At 43.2% G+C, this 20,830-nt stretch overlaps 1 protein-coding gene across 6 annotated transcripts in view; it reads left to right on the top strand.

Moving 5' to 3' along the window:
* The window catches only part of lingo2 (leucine rich repeat and Ig domain containing 2), a 247,861-nt gene that overhangs the window by 190,628 nt on the left and 36,403 nt on the right, over positions 1-20,830 (top strand). The window contains exon 5 of one of the 6 annotated variants that reach the window (XR_010666863.1): positions 2,782-9,543. The exons of the other annotated variants lie outside the window; for them this stretch is intronic. The gene's annotated coding sequence lies outside the window, so the exon portion shown is untranslated. Of the gene's footprint in view, positions 1-2,781; positions 9,544-20,830 lie in introns of those variants that run through there. 6 annotated transcript variants of the gene reach the window in all.

Below are 20,830 nucleotides of genomic sequence, written 5' to 3'. Positions count from 1 at the left end.
GAAGATATTCAAGTCCATTTACCATGTGGCTCCTTTCCAGCATGTCATTCCCCTCTCTCTCTCTCCTTGATTTCTGACTCTATCCACTGTCCTGTCGCTAAAGCTAAAGGAATGAAAAGCCCCAAACTAAACCTTTCAACAAAAGTATCATGCTGTGTTTTATCGCCTTTGTAATGGAGAGGATCTCTAAAGTCAACGCCACATCAGGGAGGATTGATTTAATATAAACTTGAAATAAAAGCGCTTGCTCGTTTCTAGTGGAAATAAATTTGAAGTAATGATCATAGAGTGAAGTCTGATGGGTGTGAGGTTGATCTAAAACCATGTTTTAGCTAATTGCAAAAATTGTGCAAAAGTGCTTCTCAAGCTTTTTACATTGAGTACCAACACAGGAAATATGTGGCTCTCCATGTCCCACCGTTACAGCCAACATTGAAAAACATTAGCAAAGGGATATTTAGCTACATATACAGTTTACACAGACGTCCATTTTGTTCCTGATATGCATGTTATTTATTTTATTTAATTTAATTATTGACTGCACTGGATGTGACTTGAGTCATGGTTTCTAAAAGTTTTGCGTCTTTTGTTGCTAGCTTGTTGCTGAAGCGTCACTGGCAATGCTAACGTCACCTCTTGCGGTTGTGTTGGGTTCACTGACGCTGACTTCATTTTCTGTTGTGCTACTCGACATATCCGCCGCACTTTTCTTTCTAATGTTTCCTGTTTGGAGCCACAAATGCAAAAAATCGCAACCATCATATTTGCCTCCTTTGCTTGCCATCACAGCTTCAACGATGTAATTTGTACATCTTTACTTAAAAAATGTAAAAATAAGAGAATCCCAGTGTACCACAAGAGGGATCCCGCGTACCACCAGTGGTACCACAGTTTGAGAATGAATGGGGTAGATGGAAAGTGGTATCGCCAAGGGGCTGTTGGTTTTTCACTCGACTATTTCTAGTATTTGTTTGTTCAGTGGATGTTTATTCAATTAGCCCGAGCACTGTTGGTCCTAATTAAGATGCAAGGCCTGCACACAATTAGTAATTGCTGCCACATCATACTTATACAAATTAACTCTGCTGATGAATTGTTCTGTTATTGTCTACGATCACTTTGATTGAATTTGCTACTTGAGTCCCATGCAAGGTGCTTATCACTCATAAACCCACAAAATAATTATTCAGGCTTATCTTTATGACCTTTGAATGTAATGTTCTTTACCGCCCCGACTCCCTCTTCTTGGGGAAAGTGGCTAAGAAAATTCAATACTGCCAGTAATGAATGGTAATCAAGTCCTATGCAGGAAGAACGGATATCAAGCAATCTGCAAACTCACACATACACACCTTCACACCGCCTTCACCCAATGTCTCCATTTCCTCTTTTCACACTCTATCGAAATACTGCCCTCTGAATGATGTATGGGAGTGAACAGGTATGCGGATGTCATTATTCAATCCTATACACTCGCTCTCCTTTCTCTCTCTCCACGTCCGTTATTTCGCTGCCTGGCTGATGCTGGGGCTGACCAGGGAATCCTATCAAACTGTAAAATGTGGTCCCCAGCATCTATATATTTAATGGGTGAGAGTAAATCCACATGATGTATACGTCTCCTGCCGGACAGAGTGTTTTAAGAAGAGCACTATACTGATCCACCGCTGTCACACAGAGAGAGGCCTTAAAATCTATTATTTATGAAACCTTTACCACCAGTGTTTAGTTAGGCTCTAGATTATATCTCTTAAAGGGGACATATTGTGAAAAATCCACTTCTACAGTGTTTCTGAACATATATTTGTGTAACCTGAGAGTCTACTGACCCACAACATGTGAAATAAACCCATCCAGTCCTTTGGTTGTGGTCTGCATAAGTCTTACAACACAGAGAAAAATGCTCTGTTTCTAATGTGCTCTCCTTGTGATGTCACAGTGGGATTCTGGTAAAAAAAAAAAAATCCCCCCCCCTTCCCTGGTATCTCCACCCATGGACTCCACCCCCAGACTAGAGCAAAACTTTTGCGCTTGTCGGCCATTTTTATTCTCGTTACAGAGGAGTGATGTCTACTGGGAAAACTCAGGGGGGGGGCTCATTAGATTTAAAGAGACACACACACCAAAACGGAGCGTTCTGAGAGAGCTGGTTTATACAGGGTCACAAACCTCCTCTGGTGCTTGATTCATGTTATATTTTGACCACAGGGGACTGTTTGAAAAGGTGGAGAAGGGGGATAATATGTCCTCTTTAAGATATCCTTGATGCACGCTCAAATGTCTTGAAATGGGATTGGTCCATCTGATCTAAGAATCAACTCTCAGAAGAATTCAAATAGAAGAACTTCACTTACAACGTCAGGCTTGAAGTGGATCAGAATCACTATTAGACCAGTTTACATACATTACACACACATGGGCAGCTGTGGCTCAGTGGTAGAGTGGGTCGTCTCTCAACCAGGAGGTCACGGGTTGGATCCCCAGCTCCTGCAGCCACATGTTAGATGTGCAGAGATAAAATGTGTGTTGACATTTATTCCTGCACACTTCTATGAGGTGTCACCTCACAAAGGTATACTTTGTTCATCTGTGGCCACTTTGTGTGTACTTAGTGTTCAAAAAAAGCTGCCGTTTATTTTCCCTTTGGTGCTATATCTTAAATTAACAAGTGAGAATAGCGTTGACTCAAAGTAAATATATATTTGTTGTGTGTTGGTATTTCCCCTCGGGCACTAAAACATCACTCTGTCTCCTTCTCTCCCTCTGCTGTCCTTATTGAAGGTAAGTGAGTTTGTTTTTCCTCTTAGTTATACGTCTGTATGTTCTTTTGTCCTCTTTCACTCCACTTCCTTTCATCCCAATTTGCTTTCGGCAAAGAGGAAGAGGAAGCGCACCTCCCAAATTATACGGCAAACACTTAGACAAAATTCATGACTCGAGATATCGTCCTATGGAAAGCGTCTGAGAGAAAGTTTCTCGGTCTCGAGGTCATAATTCATTCAAAGAACAAAGAAAGACAAAGTGAACATTTCTTATAATATATGTATACATGCATCCCTGTTACAAAAAGTCACACAGTACTTTTCTCTCTCGTTATGTGTCGTAAGGTGAGGTGACTTTATTTGAACCCGTTGGTAGATTTGGTTTAGAGTTAGTTAGGCCGAGTCCACAGGTAGGCGGGTACTTTTTTAAACGGAGGTTTGCCTCCTCTGTTTCAAAAAATAATCCTGTCCACACGCGCTCAGTTCTCCAAAACATCTTTGTTCACATGAAATTGCAAAACAGACTGTTACATTAACACGCCAAGTCAACACCGATGTCCTTCCATTACTTTAGTCTACTTCCTGGTTTCTCCTGTCCTTTGATTGGTTGTGGTTGCTCTCTGTCACTCGTCACCTGCTCGCCTCTGTTGTCACTTCATCGTGTTTTTGTCCTGTGCTGGTGTTCTGCGTGTAAAAGGACGCCAACTCAGGCCTCGGCCACACGTTGGTGGGTATTTTTGAAAACTCTGCGTTTTGGGCCTCTGAAAACTCTCCTTCAGTAAAACTCCTTCCAGGGTGAAGAGGTTCAGAAACTCTGTTTAAGGTGTTTCTGTGAAGACGGGGAAAACGTCACGCTGTGCACCGGTTTCTCCTCCGTGTGACGTCATCGTGCGACGCTGTCACTTTTGTTGACATGAGATTAGAGCGATGGCGGACGTGCCCAAACTAGCGCTGGTGCTAACGTTGCTAACTGGACTTTTTACATGCTCACACACACACACACACACAAACACACACACACACACACACACACACACACACACACACATACACACAGTTACTCTCCCACTTTGTTGGCGAGCAGAGGCGCCTGATTGGACGACTTAAAATGAAATGGTCGTTTCAGAGGAATGGCGAGAACGTTTCAGGAAGGGAAGAAAGATAACAAAATAGGGATCTTTTCTACAGATTTTATAATTCAATCAAAGTATTTTTGGGTGCACTACTTGATTGACACGGTACCTCAACTTAAATTATTCAGGTGTTAGGTGTTGTTGCATTTCAGAGATAAATGTGTATATGACAGAGCCTCTAGTTATCTGACTTATCAATGTTTTCTCCTCCTTACATTCCTACCTGTGTCGTTTCTTGCCGCTGTGTGTGATCACATCTGTGGCGTCTTACTTAAACCTTAATGAAAGAACCTCGTCCTCCATGCTTCTTCTCGGGGCTTGCTCGCTCGCCACTGTTTGGCAGCCGAGGAAGAAACAACTTGGTCGTCTCCTGTTGCCATGGAGACTGTTGTATGTGTTCCAAGTGCAGCAGCAGAAGCAGTCAGTGTTTAGATATCTAACAGCTCTGATGCGCTGCTATGTTTGCTCGTATGAGGAGGTTAATTAACGACTTAATGATTCAAAGGGATGGGTGGGTTAGTTTTTATTTGACTGTAATTATTGTTGGCAAAAATAAGGATTTTATTTATTTGCAATGCTTGAACCCATTAAAGAGAAAATCTTTCAATAGTGTTTGGATGCACAACCCAACAAACACACACATGCACATGCAAACCTTCATGTTAGAGATGACTGTACTCCTGAAAGACGAGCATAGTGAGGAGATCAGAGTTTGAGGAGCGGGTTTACTTATAACCTAGATGAGCGCTGTAGTGAAGTTTCAGCGGGATTTGGGTCATTAGGATTCTGAGCGGTTAGCTCTGGGAGCGTGTTCAACTCTGTTCTAGGGAGAAAGGTGGATGTTGGAGTTGTTCTCGTGTTGTATCGTAAGCCAAGGTTGAGACGGGGCTTTTCAAAGATAGACGAGGACGCCTCTCCTCCCATTCGGTTGATATTTTTAAGGCTTTGCAGTTTCCTGCTCGTGTATCAAACCATGTGATCTACCAAGGAGGCGACACAAGTTAAAGAAAAAAAAACAGCTGCATTTTCTTGTTTTAACAGGCGATGCATTGAGTTACAAATTGTGGAAATAAGCTTAAGAACAGAAATGAGAGAAGGAGATCAAGTTTACAGTTTGGGAATCAGTGCTTACACCCACAGCACAAGCAGAAAGCATCTGTTCGCTGGTAATGAATTCAGACCCCTTGCCCCTTCACTGTCTATCTAGGCCAGGAAACTGCTAGAAGGACTTATTTGCTATACCTGAGTTTCTCCGGGTTTATCAGCAGCAATGTCTCCCCAAAGCAGACCTAATCTGGGAGGCTGACCCGCACTGCCCCAGGCTAGATCAAACTTAGGTCCGAAGCTACGGCTCTCCCACAGTCCCAGCCATGCCACCCTTTGATTGTCCGAGGCCCAAATCCTTTAAATGTTGGCCAGACTTTGAGAGACACTACAGCTCAGGAAAAGAAGCAGCCACTTGCTGTGAGCTTTACACTCTCTGGGGAAAAGCAATGTCCCACTTTCAGAGAAAGGGGGAGAGAGTACCGTCACATCCTTTTTTTCGGGCACCACTCGGAGGCTGTGACAGCAGGTACGAGGACATCCACAGTCCCAAATGATTTTGTGAATGCGGAGAAGTGGCCTCCATCTTACTTCCTCCTGTCTCATGCATCACACTTATGAAGTGATGGAGGCCAGGGGTTGGATCCGAGGGGAGATCAGTCCACTATGCAAGGTGCTAGAACACACTGCATTGTGTTACTACTGCACCACAACGAGAGAGAGAGAGAGAGAGAGAGAGAGAGTGCATGCACGACCATGTTGAGCAATATGTTTAATGAATGAGTGTTTTTGCTAGATTATAATTTGCATATATTTTGAATTACACTGTGGGGGGCTTTTGATGTTTCTGTAATGATTGTTGTTCTAATTCTGACAGTTGATCAGTCGCACAATTTGCCTAAAAATGTTGCTTACAGAGGTCGACACAGAGATTCACTAGATGTCTTTTATATTGTCAAACGTATAGACATGCAGCTCTGATGTATGCTTGAAGACCTTCACTTGCACATCAAGCGTTTATAGCAGAACTTGTGTGCATGTCCACACCATTAATTTAATCCCACACACCTCGATATGTGGATGATAGCACAAACAGCCAGCTCCATCCTGTCTCTATTCCATTATTCAGTCAGCTTTAGATTGTGTCTTCCTTTCCATACACTCTCTTAATATCTTGTTGTCTTTTAGGGGACACATTAGGCCGCCTAGAGAGCTTGTGCAAAACTCCTTTGAAGAACAATTTCAGGGGTACCTCGGGGGGGGGGGGGGGGACGTCTCAGAAGTGGATAAATGTTTCATTGCCGTTGCGCGACAGGGACAAAGAGATTTTCCTGGGTGTTGAAGTGGAAGAGAAGGGACTGAGCGGGTGATGGAGATGAGGTGAGAGAAGATATGATGCATTGCAAACAGTCAGAGAGGAATGGAAATAGAGAATGACGCAGAGAGATAGTGTGTGTGTGTGTGTGTGTGTGTGTGTGTGTGCGTGTTCAGTAAAGGGAACTATGAAAGATGAAACCAAGAAAGGGGGAAAGGCAGGGATTATAGCGACAATGATAAGCATATTGTGCAAAGAAAGATGAATGAAAAGGAGAATGACTAATGTGCGCTCTAACACTTTAAAGACAGGATGTAAAGGAAAGTTTCCTCATGCTTTACTGTATCCACGTCAGGGATGTTTTCCTCTGTGGCTGCTGTCTAGAGAGCGGAGCTGCATACGACTGCAAAGGGGAACTGCAGATGTCAACAAGAGCAACTAAACTGATAGCTGATTGGTTGTAATTGAGTTAATGATGTGCAAAGGGAGTTTGGAGTCCTTGATCATTTTGGAGCATTAAATTATGATAAGTGGTAAGTGGGAACGCAGATTTTTTTTTTTTTTTTGCACGTGATATCACAATAGCTAGTTCGTTCTCAAACTGTGGTACGAGTAGCGCTGGTGGTATCTTGTTGTACGCTGGGAGCTTTATAAAAGAGGTACTAATCAAAAAGTTGACAAGTGAAGCTGTGATTGCAAGCGGAAGAAGCAAATATGATGGTTACAATTTGCTTGCACCTGTGGCTCCAAACTAGGAAATATTAGTAAGAAAAGTGCAGCTGATACGACGAGCAGCGCATCAGAAATTGAAGTCGAAGACAGTGAACCAAGCACAAGTGCAAGAGGCGACCTTAGCATCAGCACCCGCTAGCAACAAACGCCTCCAAACAGCACAAAAATATGACTCGAGTCACATCCAGTTTGGATTCTTTATGGAGCGGCAGAAAGAATGAGTCCAGGCCGCAGTGTGAGGTGTGCAGTCAATAATAAATAATATGCATATCAGGAATAAAATGACCTCCTGTGTAAACTGTATATGTAGATAAATAGCCCTGAGCTAAATGTTGGCTGTAATGGTGGGACTCGGAGAGCCAATTATTTTCTGTGATGGTCACTCATTGTGAAAAGTTTGAGAAGCACTGCCATAGATTATAGAGGTGGTGCCATTTTGCAAAATCCTCCTTGACAAAAATTAGGGAAAATATTAACGTGATGCTCTTCACAATAGAGACGTCCAGCTGCATTGTTATATTAAAAAAATGAGCTGAGAATGTCTTAAAATATGAAGTCACAGCAGAGGAAGGTCTCTCAGCATGTGGTCTTTAAACATGTGTACATGTGGTTTATGAGGCAGGGGTTTAAACCCTCAGCATCGTTTTAGGACATATTTCTCTTTGAATCTGCATCCTCACACCGTGGGAAAACGGGAAGCAACCCAGCAGTTCCTCATCTCTATTCCTCTCTGTTTCCTTTTTTTTCTTTCCCTTCCTTCCTTCCTTCCTTCCTTCCTTCCTTCCTTCCTTCCTCCTCTCGTCTGAGAGAAAATCTGAAGTAGGTTAGCACTCAGCGCTTGCACAAGGGAGGAAATTGAAATGCTGAAATACGGAGTATCTCGGGAGAAAATGGAGGAGCCATAACCGGGACAAAATTGCCCCGCCATGATGAGAAGGAGAGACATATCTGCTTGGACACAGGGGAGTTCCTCAACTGGCCAATCACTGAGGCGTGTTGCTATCCTTCATTCTTTATTCCAATCTTGGTTTAACGTCACCTCCTGCCTTATGAATACCTCATTTCCCCCCCCCCCCCCTTTGCTTGTTGTACCCACATCCCCTCTTAAAATTACATTGTCACACTAAAGGGCATACTGGTTTGTGAGAATAGGGATTTAATACACTCCAGAATGAAATGGGCATCGTGCAGCCAGTCCGCGCTCTGCTCTTATGAGAGATTACTCCTGGGACTTTGATCAGGCAACAAGAATTCAAGCTGCATCTTCACCGGCTCCGGCTCTGTCAGCAGCACACACACACACACACACACACACACACACACACACACACACACAAATACACGTTCACACGTAAACACAACCACCTCACTGTAGTACATTCAACCTAACCACATCCTCCACAGCTCCTTTAATACAGTGCTCCCTTGTGGCATATCTTCTGTATTTGTTTTGTCACACTGCATCACTTTCCGCCTCCTCCCCTCCAAACATTATAAAGCACAATATGAGGTCCCCCTTTTTTTTTTCTCCACTCTGATAATTCAAATTTTATACTGAGGTGTATTACACCCGCTGCTCAAATTGGATAAAAAACAGACAAAAAACAGTGAACAGTTCCGAGGGAATCCACATCTCGAAAGCCATTTGATCAGTGTTTGAAAGACACATGCGGAGATGTGTTGACAACGATATTTACACTCCGGCTGCGTAGCAAATAGCTTGTTGTTTTATGAGAGAGCGGAAAAGACATGGGAGAGTGACACAGGCAGTCCCAATTCAATAACCCATACTATGCCGCAGGTCTGACTCTTATCAGTAAGGGTTGTCACTGTACTGAATACAAAGCCAGACCTGTCAAACAAATCTCCTCAGCTGAAGTACACACGGCAGAGTCTCTGGTTTTCCTTGATGCTACAGGAACAACCTCTACATGTGTCATACCTCTTTTTTAAGTTTTCATTCGCAAAATAGTTTGACATATTTACTCAAGTTAATTTTCTGATTCATGTTCATATCTTTAAAGGTCACATATAATGCAAAATCCACTTCCCCATGTTTTTCTAACTCACGACATGTGTCTCTAGTCCGTCTACAACCCCCCAATGATGAGAAAAGTCCATCCTCTCCGTCTTTTGCCCGCTCCATTCTTCAGAAAATGTGTGCTCAAACAGGCCGTTTGGAGATTTCCCCTTCATGACATCACAAAGGGCAGTAGCCCCTCCCCCAGGTGGGTGACACTCCCACAGCTAGGTGTTTGTTCTGCCCTCTGAGTCTGCCTTCTCACCCTAAACAATAGGACATGGAGCAAGAAAGCACCGAGTACACCCAAGCCCTTTCAGAGAGGGGGCGTGGTCAGACACAGCTCATTTACATATTTAAAGGTACAGACACAGAAACAGCCTGTTCTGAGCAGGGCTGAAATAGAGGGGTTTATAGACATGATCAAATACAGGATCAGAGTGGATTTAGAACAAGAAACTTCACACACATGTTTTGAGGAGCTCTGAGACTTATTTACACTGAAGAAGAGGAGGAGGATATGTGACCTTTAAATATCATAACACACATCAACTGCTTGTTCCAGTACCTAAAAAAGTCTGCACAAAACATAACAGGAAACATGTGCATGAGCTTCACTTAATGTCCCTTACACTCTCCCCTCACTGTAGCCAAGAGACGCAGGTTTGTTCTTTTAATTTGTGCACAAACATATTACGTTTGGACATCCAAAGCAAATTGTAGGTCGATTGTACAATGTCTTTACTTAAAGAAGGCAGGATTATTGACCTTTGCCCTTTAATGTAGGTCACTCCACATCCAGATATGTATCTGACTGTCTAAGGAATTGGCTGAGGAGATGGTGTTATAAATACTTTAAGGAGCACAATGTAAGATTCAGAGGCATTAAGTCAAGGTGACGTTTAGGATTGTCGTCCTGCTTTCTAAGAAGAATGAAACAGTGAAAGGCTCACACTGGAGCCAGCGTTTGTTTTGTCTGATGTTGGCTGAAGTAGAAACATGCTTGTGCAAGTGGCAGACTCCAGATGTCAAGATCTGCTCCTTCTCTGGATTTAACAAGTCCAGTAATATATGCACAGCAATTCTTATTCAAGGCAGTTATGTCATTAAACAGCATATCTCCCCATTTAAACAGCGGGTTCTTCAACTCTGTTGTTAAGCTTTGGGAAAGCAGCCTCTTCCATTTAATAAAGCCGTGTTTCACAGATTCTCTCTTTGCATATATGCACACTCGAAAAGTAGTTGAGGGACAATTAGCAAATTATCAGAATTGGCTCCTCAATACTTCAGCATGCCGCTCTCTCTGAAAAGAAGAGGAGCACTGAGCCTCTCCACTCACACTGAGCTCTTCATCCAAACAGACAACTATTAGAGCCCCGTGTGTGCCTTTGTCCCTTCACCCTGTCAAGACTTTGACCCAAGTCTCATCACCGCTGAGCCATGACAGGGCCGAGTATTTTCAAAAGCATTTTCCCTACGGAGCCTCTGAGAGAAAAAGACAGGACAATGGCGATAGCTGCTTCTAACTCTGCCACTTGCCTCTTTAGACCCCAAGCTGAACAACTGCTGAACTAGGACCAGCTGATGTATAGCGAACTCATCCATCCATACATCCATTATCTATGCCGCTTTTCCTGTTCAGGGTTGCGGGGGGGGGGGGGGCCTCATCACAAAACCTATGGGTCAAGTAATATCCTTACCCTTCACCATGCCATCTTCTGAAATGTGCATAAAAGGTTCAAGTAATCTTAAATCTCTGAACACAGTGACACCTCCTGACTCGTCTAGAATCACTTATTTAGCGTCAAATGGGTGAACAATGGAGTTTGACACTTTAGAGCGGTGCAATGTGTAACCGCTTTTTCTTTACTGTCTGAGATTACAAGCCAAAGGAGGACACATGAGCAGGTAGGAGATGATGAAGGAAGGGAGCGGAGAGTAAATGAGAAGTTGAGGGTGTTTATTTGATCGTTGTGATCACCGCTGCTCCTCTTGAGATTCTCACCCAGCTCAGGAACAATACGCTGAGGTTACAAAGTGCAGCGGCCCTTTAAGCCCAATAATATCCACAACAATTTACACTCTGTCTGTTTTATGAACCCAATGGTTTGTTTTCTCCTTCTTTTATTGCCCTAAAACGCTGATAAAACCACCTTTGGTAATGATGGATTACATTAAAGGGTAAAGGGAGATGCTGTTTTTAATTTTCTTAACACAGTGTCTCTAAGAAGATTAAGATCCGACCAAACGAGAACACCTTAGTGTCGTAAAAGAGCTCCTCTGCCTTGCTCCATTTGCTGTTGAGTGTAAACTCCACTGACCGAGCCTCGCTCTGCAAACCTTCAACTGTGTTTTCTCTTCATGGCAGCAGTCATAACACACTCACAATGCCTGTTGATGTTATGTACACATGAACAGTACTCGACCTTGTTTCCACGATGCTGTTCATCTTTCTACAGCTACATGGGCTTACTGAGGATTTCTAGCTCTGTTATTATAGATATTCACAAACATCTACCGTAAAATCCAGAATATAAATTGCAGTCTGATGTTGGATTGGCCAGCTCATAAAATGCCTCGACGGGCAAAACAGCGTTGTGTGCCTGGAACCGGGCTGCGTGCACAACGGGGCGATTAAATGTCATAACAGTAACGGAAAATGGATACAAGCAGACACCGAGCTCTTGCCGTTGCTGTCCTATTGGATGAAGAAGGAGGGGGGAAAACAAAGTAAGATTTTGGGTTCATGACCTACTGAAAAAAAGGAAACAGTATGGTGAATACCATCATCTTTTTGGCGAGTTGCGTCTGGATGACGAGCGCTTCCAGTCCTACTTTCGGTTGAGCCGGTGTCAGTTTGAGTGATAACTGGATGATTTTGAATTATAAATGTCCTCATAGATGAAGACCGCTATCAAGCGTTCATCTGAGTTTTCCATTTCTCTTCTTCTTAGGAGAGGAAGTGGTAAAGTAGTATGGAAGGCCCGCCTCTTCATTATTTTAATCTCCAGCAGTGGAGTGGGTGAAGGACCCACAGTGGATGTAGGAGAAAAGAGTGTAGGTCTGAGTTCGGGTTCATAGCTGGGTGGGATTGTGTTATCACCGAGAAATTGTTGCAGTGTGTTGAGACTGACCGAGGGGTTATGGCTTTGCTGACGCCCAGAGTATGTCTAGATTGTGCTTAAATTGCGTTCACCTCTCCCTAGAGTCTGGCGTTTGTAGAATTCTGGACTTCGTTTGGCTCATTGGATTTCAAAGACTCTCAGGCAGCAGTTAGGCCTTTGACTTAATGCATCCGGGCGTGATGTGATGATTACATTCACACTGAACAGACAGGTGCAAACACAAAAAGGAAGAGGTTGGTTAAGACCCAAGCACTGTCTGCAGTTTTGGCTGCAGGACTGAACAGGGGGAAGAAACTGTCACCTGTGATTTACTGCGGTATTTGCATTGCTCTTTTCATACAGACTGTATGAAATATACATGTGCAGAAGCAATCAAAGGCTACAGCAGTGGCTTGTATTCATTCCCTGCACATATTTTACACCGCGCAGTGTACAAGCAAGAGTCACAGAGGGCAGATATAAATGTATGCACCATCAGCAACATCATTACTGCCTCAGTCATTCACACAAGCTACAGTTATGCATGCAAATACTCTCCTCACCCACACACACACACACACACACACAAACACACACACACTCTGTTATTATCATGCTTACACAGTGTGAGACCTTTTATTACATGTACGACCGCCTGAGTGACGCTAGGCACCCACAATTCACCCTCCTCTCCCTGGCAATCTATTCTTAACTAATTATTGAGGGGGTGGGGGGGTGGGGGGGACTCGAGACCAGCCTTAATTTGCCACTATGCAGTGTGCAATTAATCAAGGCCCTTTCTAACTGACAGCCTTAATGGACGCACTGAGCTCCTCTGTGATTGTCCACTGACTGCCTGTTCCTTCAGCGCATAGCCTCCGAAATGCAGACAAGCATACCCTTCAGGAGTGGCTACACATGCGAGGACGCTTTCACTGTGGTGAGCTGAATGAGTACATTCATCTTTGCTTACACACACACACACACACACACACACACACACACAAACACACACCTCTCTGTTGCACCGTGGTAATATAAACCTTTTATTCTTTATGATACAGGGAGAAACTCATACCCAACTCAATGCTCGTGGTGACATTCTGGAGTGAGTTAAAACGATTTCTGTTCAGTTTTTTTTCCCTTCCTTTCAGCGGAGGAGAGAAAAGTTCTGTGGTTGTATAACGGAGGGGAGAGAGCGAGTGACACAGAGACAAAGGCAAGCATTGGTGCTTTTAAGTTTCCCAAATACTCCCCTGGCACTTAAAGTTTTCTGCTGCACTCGCATGGCAGATAGAGAACGAGGCAGTTGCCTGAGGTGTAATGCAATGACAGGGACGTGGACTCGGCAGCCTTTACACCTGCAGAAAAAAAAAAAGAAAAAAAGACTACTCTGAGGGAGAAAGTCTGCTTCACCAGAGGCCTGACCTCTGTGAGTGTTCTGCAAAGCATTACTTCTAAATTTGAGAGCGCAATTCAAGTGCATTACACTTCCAGAGAGACCTTTTTATGTTGCATCTCAGGGTTAAGGTGTCGGGAATACAGGACTCATCATGGCACTTAAGAACTTCAACCACTTAAACTGTACAGTCGCATTTAAGTACTATTAGTGCACTTTTTTTTTGTACACACCTGGCATAGTGTCTTTTCATTTATATAACATCATATAGGGTTTGTTGACTAAAGGGCCTTTTAGCTAACCTCTACTTTTTACCTCCTTTCTCTCCGCTGAATCAGATGATAAAAATAGTACAGTTCAGATTTCTTCACCTCTGATATCTGTAGAAATGTCTTACTGTTAACGCACTAAAGTATACTCGCAGCTCGCTATTCCTCCGGCAAGAGGCTTGAAAATGTATGTGGGCACAGTACCTGTGGCTATGTGACATATAGACTGACCCCATTACACAGCTAGCTGCTTCTGCCGACTTCTTCTCCAGTTTTCATAACTCACATTGTGCAGGAATATAAAGACCCGGCTGTCCTGATGGGTGTAAATTGGAGTTAAAATCCGCCCTGAGACGCTCGCCACATGTTAAATGTCTCTCCCTTCTCAATTAAAAAAAAATCAAAAAAAGGAGAATTTTAGAAAAATATTTACAACAGTGCATTCAATATGAAGTGTGGTGAACCAATCACCACTCATTTGGAAGCACAGTTTCCGTCAGAAATACTTCAAGGATGAAACATGTCCTTTTATATGCCTGAGCGCCTGATGTTCTGGACCAAGAGAGGCTCCTATCCGTAGTTATCAAAGTCTATTCCCATCATTTTTCCATCATTGTTTCTGCTTTATGGCCTCGTAGGCATCCACCAATAGCAGTGCGTACAAGAGGATGAGTTATTATAATGAAAGCACAATCAGTGCCAGAGAAAAAAGATGGGAGGAGACAGCGGTGCCAATGTGAAGACGCACCACAGAGGTGGCTGAAAAAGAGGCCGAAAAAATTCCCAAAAGCTGCCCCACTGATGTTGTTGCTTTTGACAGGAGAGCTGCAGAGTGAATCTCAAATCAAACTGAAAGTACTTTCAACGGGAGACCACAAAATGGCAGAGAGCCTAACTAGTTCCTCTAAGCAACGAGGCAGTCTCTCCTCCTCACCATCAATCTCTCCATCGGGACTCTGCAGGAGTTTTTACAGAGAGGAGACTTTGGATCAGGTTGCAGCGGTTGGCAGGAATTAACAGCATGACGCTACCTTTGTTTTCTTTGACCAACAACACATCACTCAGGTTACAAACCTGCAAATAAAAAGCAGAAAACGTGCAGAGTTTTACTAATTCCCTCCACTGTACAAAAATCTTGTCTTTCTAAACAGAAAAACCTCAACTTTTAATTTCCCCTTCATGTTCTGCCAAGAGAAGTTATTCTGCTCATGTGTTGAATAGACATCCATGGGTAGTAATTATGTGAAATCATTGGAGTTGTTCTTCAGGCTATTTAAATATTCAGCTGCCGTGTCATAGCGTTATTGTTTTCCCTGTTTGTGAATTGGCAGCTTCCTGGCAATTAATTCCCAACGAGCGTTTAGCCAGAGAGTTATTGTGTGCTAACGTGCTTGACCTCTAGACCAAGCATTATTGCATGCCTATAGAATATGGCTTTAGCTGGAGGCTATTGCTGTTTACTGTGACGAGTTTACATGGAGAGTTCTTCCATTTTGTCTTTTTGTTGGTTTTAGTCATTTCAGTCATGTTGGGTACTTAGGGAACGCTAAATATTCCCTTTTCTTGAAGGTTTTATACAACTCTGACCACGGCTTCAACAGTTCATGCTACTGTTGGATGGAAAACTACACCATATGGCACATGCTAACCCAACTGTGACAGCATTGCTGGAGATACAGTGACCAGAAAATTGTACAAAGTGCTACTCCCGACTACGCATGCCTTGCATGCAGTCTCTCACCCAGATGGAGAAGGTACATTGATGGAAAAGCCCCCGGGGTTATGTTGATATGAATGGCCAAGTGCTGACCTTTGACTCCTCTGCGCTTTACCTCCAACTGTGAATAAATGATTCCAAAGGGCCCCATCCCAGAGGATTAATGTGCTCGGCAAGGCTTCAAGCTGCTCGCCGAGAGCACGGCCGTGCTGTACAGCGATACGGTGACAGTGACTGTCGACGCCGCTCTGGTAGGAATCCAGATTCTTTTGTCATCCAGGAACGAGCTCTATTTCGAGGGCAAAGGAAGAACTCTGGTGTGTGGCAAGGTTAGATTAAACATAATGTGCAGAACTGTGAAGTACTGAAACACATTAATCAAGTCTGATAATTACTACCTGCTCATTTTACTCAAGGCGGGGGAATAGTTGACGCTGAAGTTGATCGAGTGAAATAGTAGGTCACAAAAGGGCATAATTATCACGTTGCTTCTCTTCTGTTGGCCACCAAAGGAGATTACAATTTCTGGACAGGCTTTGAAAGTAACCACGCAGAAATCTCAAGAACTGGTGGAAAAAATGTCAACTCTTCAGGTAGTGGTTTCCAACCTTTTCTGGCCTGTGACTCCACTCCTTCACTAATCTCTGGCGACTCCAGACATCCAAAACACATCCAGCTTTATGCTAAAGACACATTTGTTTTTCATCGTGTCATGGTTTTTCTATTGTGCTGCAAGTAAACATTTAGTTCACATTTGGTATTTTTCATGTAAATTATTTTGGACACAGGAAGAAAGGCTCGGATGACATTTCTGCACAATAGACGACAGACAGTGAGAGAATCTGCAAGGTTCTTGTTTTGGCTTTGGCCCACAGTAGCCTGTGTTTAATGTATTACAATATACAGTATATTTTGTATTGATCGATAAATACAAATTTCAGGCGATACCATTTTAATTCCATACTCCCCGACATGGGATCGTGACCAGGTTGGAAAAGCCTTTTTGGCTATACATGTATCCCCTATTCTTCAGTTAGATGTGAAGATTCACAGAACTCTGACATTTGCATGTTAAATATGAAGCAAATACAGCAAGTAGACGATCTGCTCATGTTGCACTATTATATAAAGGATTAATCAGTGAGATGTGTAGTGAGTGAAATGATAAAAAATAAAGTGACCTTACTATATGATTAGACATTAAGGAAACATGCTATGTTGAAGTGTTGGCTTCTCTGACAACAATGCAGCAGCCAGTATGTCCTCCTTCTAACTTTAGATTCTGCTCCTGAATGCTCTGGACACGGCCGTTTTGGACGGCCCTCGGTTTGCCGAGCAGTTATCAGGTCAACAGGTGTTGCAGCGATGGAAGCGGTCAAGAGAAGTGGTTCAGATAGAAGTGATTGTACCCGACCTAAAAAGCCTCTGCATGTTTCTAATAAGCTCCACGAGCAGAAACGTGCTCAAACTAGGATCAATATTGGAGATGCTTTTGAAAAATGGAGAGAGGTTAGAACACAGAAAGGTTTACAGACCCATGCAGAGCTGGATAAACACTGAAGCTTCAGAGTCCACCACATGGTGACCTGAGTGAGCATCCACTCTAAAGAGGGGGGGGGGGGGGGGGGGGGAGACAGCTCTCTACAATGTTTAGAATCTGGACTGCAGTACCCATTTTAAACACCAGGTGTCAGAGTTACATATTGCTCCTTTAATTATCTGACCTTTAAAGGAGAAAAAGATCTCTGATTCAACCAGGGACTAATTTCTGATGTGACCAATATTACTCTCAAATCTGCGATATTTGCCAAACAGTTAAAGAAAGTCGGGGACATGGCAACCTGCGTGAGCATCGACTCTAGAGAGGAGGGGGCAAATCATTTAAACATCAGTTTATCACTCAGAATGTTGTCTTGATCATGAGGTGATGCAGAATGAACATATTTTAGCTGCTCAGGTGTTGTGCTGTATTAATCATACTGACAAGGTTTAAGACTATTTGGGTCTAGACCTGTCAGCTCAAAGTGCCTGGCCCTGACTCACTTTGCATGTTTTTTTACATACTTGCTTAGATTAGTTCAGGTTCTTAAATCCAGGTACGTGTCCAAGTACAGACTTTTTAAAGTTTAGGTAAAGGTTGAGTCACACCTGCATGTTTGAATATCAGGCCTCTGGATAAGCCCTGTGTGTATGTTTGAATGGTAGCGGTGATACATTTGAGATCCAACTAAAGGCGATCTGTTCCAATAACATTTTATTACTGATTGTGAGTCCATGATGTATCTCTGACCACAGTTATTTCAAGGCACATCAAACTCCAGAATTGCTTCTTCACAAGTGAAATGTGAATAGCTGGAAGGAAACCAACCGGATATTGAACATGAAATAATTTCAGTGTGAAATTGCTGTTTTCTGTTTTCCTCTACATTTCGTCCATCTATCATCTGCCCAACGTCACTCTGTTATTGTCGGATTTCATTCCAAACAAAATGGATGCGGTTGATATGCTTTCATATTCGGATACTTTTTTTTTTTCCCGGCAGGAAGATAAATAGTCCAGATATCTTTGTGCTTGTACAAGCTTTTTGCAGGCGTAGCACATTTGTCAGGCTGCTGACACCGTTGTAGAGGAGTCCTCATGGATCGCTTGGTATCCAGGAAGGAAGTTAGGCCAGGACGGACGGAGGGAGGGAGTCATTTTTATATAAAGATGCCACTCTCACATGCCTGAAAATAGACCGTCGGACCACCCTGAGATGTCGAACCACATAGAACATGCTGTGTTATCAGACAGAGTGTGTGCGTGTGTGATTTTTTTTTCTTGAGCAAGCGGCATAAGAGAGCCAGGGTTGAATTATGGCGTGTCAGCAGAGTTTTTTTAATAGTTTATGTGAGTTGAATTTGAATCTCCCCATCCCTATGCTCCCTCTTTCCTTTGTAACGTAAGACCCTCGGAAGCTCAGAGCATTGTTTAACTGTAGGGCTTAATTAGGCACAGGAGTGAGAAATCAGAGAGGAAGCTAGGCGGAGGGGGTTTAGGGATACTGGAAGAATAAAGGGAATGGTGTGAAGAAAAAAAAGCCTTAGCCCACAGCACAGAGCAAAATCCTGCTGTTTTCTATGTATTCCACCAGCCGTGGCATCACGATCACCAGCGTGTGATTCGGTTTTCCTACAGCTTGAGGTCCCCCCGTTTGTATTCCTGTCCACTACATGATCAGAAACCCCCAATGGGCAGTCCGCTGCAGCCGTCACTCCCGGAGTTAGGCTTGTTGGAGTTAATTAAATCTGAGCCAAGTGATGCGGCAGAGTTGGGTGGGAGGCTATGGTTGCACATCTTCAGCTTCGGACTGTGGAGCGTCCTGTCCAATGAGGAAGCAGAGGCGATGCACTGCCTTGGAACGGCACAGGCAAACAGTTAAAGAGGACGGGGGCAACATGCCGTTAAATTGAACGGGAAAGATCTTTAAGGCAGGGCACGGCTCTGAGGCAGCGGGCAGAGCTGATAATTTCAACGTCTACTAATCGCATAAATGCCAGCGAGCGCTAACAGCACCTGAACAGGATGTTGTTTTTTGGGATGTTTTGTTATCTCAGCTGGTTATATTTTGTTGTTCTGTTCTGCTTCCACAATCAATCTTAAAACGCGCAATCAAGCTGACTTGCTGATGTAATGAGAAAGGAAAATACCCAATAATATGGATAAGTGAATGTGTCTCTGATGGCTGTATTTCTCACATCATCCCCTGATTATGTGCTAACAGTGACTCACTCTAAACTTTATGTATTATAAATGCTCCAGTTTAGTTATTATATCATAATCATCCACACTGTTTTTAACTTTATTAGGTGGTAAATGTCTTTACTTTTTAAAACCAGAACTTTCTGCTGACTCCCTTGTGCGCATATAACATTTATGAAGCTTAACAATTACAAACATTTTTCATGTGGATGCTGCATTATTGCCACGGGGAGCTAAGCTGAAAATAGTACACACTCGGGTTATTCTGCTATTCATCGTCCTTACAGCAGCAATGTGCAATAGGATGTAGGTCTGAAAGCAGCTTCTGACTGACTTCCTGTTTGCATTGATTCAGAAAAGACAGGTGTACTTTTAAGGCTGAACATTGCTGATTATCCCCAGCTACTACTTTGAGAATGATCAAGGCGGCTCATAAAGAGAAACGCTTTCACTGGCCCAGTCACATGGGGAGGGCCAATAGAGGTTAGCAAAATAAACATTGAACACCAATGAACACATTTTATTTGACACCTAAATACTCACCATTATCTCTAGCAACAAAAACGTGTAAAAAAAAGTAAAAAGCCCGTTTGAAAATATACACCCCCCCCCCTTAAGTGATAGCAGCTCCTTTTTTTAGTAGGCGGTCCCAGTGAACTTTACTGTTATGTTAAATATGTCGCAAAGAATAAGAACATTTCAGGACCTGCAGAAAGTTAAGATGCCAGAAAAGAAAGAACAAATAAAAGGAGGGAGCTGGGGGGGGGGGGGTATTTGACCCCAACAAGAACTTGTTAACAAACTCATTTTAGTCGGCTCCAAAGACTGATGGGAGAGGGAGCTAATGTTAGCCAGGAGGCTAACACTATGGAGGGCCCGTTAACTAGGTTTTCAGGGGTCCAGCCATTTCTGAAAGCGGGCGTGACATTGATATGGCAGTACTTAGTAAATATTTGACCATACATGCAGCACTGGCATTTGGATTTGAAGCATCCAGCTTCCACATTTATCTCCTTGCAATGCTTATTATTGATCAACTCGTTGTTAATCTAGTTTGTGGGCATGTGTGTTTTACAACAGAAGACCCAAGTTCATTTCAATTCATGCAGAAACTAAAATGTGTGGGTCGACCAGTCGTCGATCAATGGAAACCAGTTTACCAAGTGTTTTTGCTGTTGAACTCAAAGTGTAAAACACCAAACACCTTACTGACATACTCCCTCAGTACATGAGAGAGCTTTAGAGTAACAGCAATCTCCACAAAACTCTTGGAACATTAATCGTTTTTTTAAGTTTTCCTCATGTCGCGGTGACATATTGAGAAAGGTTGCACGTCGATGAGTACATATTTCAGCGCCGACCTAATCTCATCTCTAGGATGGAAAATGCCTCAGTGTTCCCTGCCACAGCTGATGGGATCACACACCACAGGGCTTCTAAGACAGGCAGTATGAGGTGCATTTTATCTAAGTTTACATTATATTACGCTAGGATCCCAAAGGTGGCGGTGGGTGAAGAGAAGAAGCTTTGGTGCCTCAAAGTTTAGAGTCTACAAAGTGTGAGGTATGGGTACACACTTTAGTTAAACTTGTG

This window comes from Labrus bergylta, chromosome 9 (genome assembly GCF_963930695.1).
Source record: "Labrus bergylta chromosome 9, fLabBer1.1, whole genome shotgun sequence".
Lineage (NCBI taxonomy): Eukaryota > Metazoa > Chordata > Actinopteri > Labriformes > Labridae > Labrus > Labrus bergylta.
This window is presented reverse-complemented; position numbering and strand designations above follow the sequence as displayed.